Here is a 1,217-nt window from a genome sequence, read left to right on the forward strand (position 1 = left end):
CACCTGTCCCTCGAATTTTTGCCTCAACATTTTCTGACATCCAAACTTGTCTGTGTTTCCTTGACCAATATAAAGTACTTAGCTATTGTTCATCTCTTGTTGGGAAGAAAGTAATGGAATTCTAGGACTCTTTTTAAAAATTATATTCAACACAATATCTATTTTTATACCAATCATAAAAATGGTGGACATGTTATTAAATGAACATTGTTTGTTTTGTTTTGTTTTTAGGAGAGCTTAAAATCTTGGCTCTTACTGTGATATAAACCCAAAATAAGAACAATTTTTAGACATTTGAGTTCATTGTAATAAGGCTGTACTTCAGTGTCCCTCACATCAACAAAGGATTTTACCTCCATAGTAGCTAAGCTAAGAGTTGACAGTTCTGCTGTGCCAAGGAATGAATTGTAGGCACAATTTTTGGATACAGATTTCCTGCTACAGTCAAAGCTATTTGACTTGAGTGACTGTCATCATTCTCAGCCCTCCGAGAGAGAACAGGTTACATTCATTTAAGAAATGGTGTGGGGCTGGAGAGGTGGCTTAGCAGATAATAGCACCAACTGCTCTTCCAAAGGTCCTGCGTTCAAATTCTGGCAACCACATGGTGACTCACAACCATCCTAACAAGATCTGACAACCTCTTCTAGAGTGTCTGAAGACAACTACAGTGTACTTACATATAATAAATAAACAAATCTTAAAAAAGGAAAAAAAGAACGACTTAAAAAAAAAAGAAATGGTGTGTGGAAAAAAAAAAACAAAAAACAAAAAAAGAAATGGTGTGTGTATTAAGATGGTCTATCCATGAAGTCATTCATCAACTGTTTCAATGAACAACGATTCTGCTTGGAGGGTGGCATAGACATTAGGTGAGGGTAAGATTCTGGTTCATTGGCTGTGATGATTTTGAAAAGCATTTATCTCAGAATAAGAGTAACTTTTAAAGTCCTCTTCTTCAAAATTGATGCAATAATTATAAATATCAAGCAAAACATTCAGTCTCACTCTTTGCTGTTCTCTTACAAGTCACCTTCCAAATTACTTGCCTACATTTCTTTTGTGTAAATAATTTTGAAGTATGTAAACTGTTCTGAAAACCATAGTATAGTGTAAAAACATCAAATAAACGCTCCTACTAATAGAGTGGCTGAGATAGGAGAAGCATGATTTCAAGACCATTATGTGGCACACAGCAAGACCCTGTCATGTACAAA

The 1,217-nt window shown here is 35.1% G+C and overlaps 1 protein-coding gene across 2 annotated transcripts in view; it reads left to right on the forward strand.

Moving 5' to 3' along the window:
- Window positions 1–1,217, forward strand: part of Pc (pyruvate carboxylase) — a 112,753-nt gene that overhangs the window by 39,388 nt on the left and 72,148 nt on the right. The window lies entirely within an intron of this gene.

This window comes from Mus pahari, chromosome 1, assembly GCF_900095145.1.
Source record: "Mus pahari chromosome 1, PAHARI_EIJ_v1.1, whole genome shotgun sequence".
Classification (NCBI taxonomy): Eukaryota; Metazoa; Chordata; class Mammalia; order Rodentia; family Muridae; genus Mus; species Mus pahari.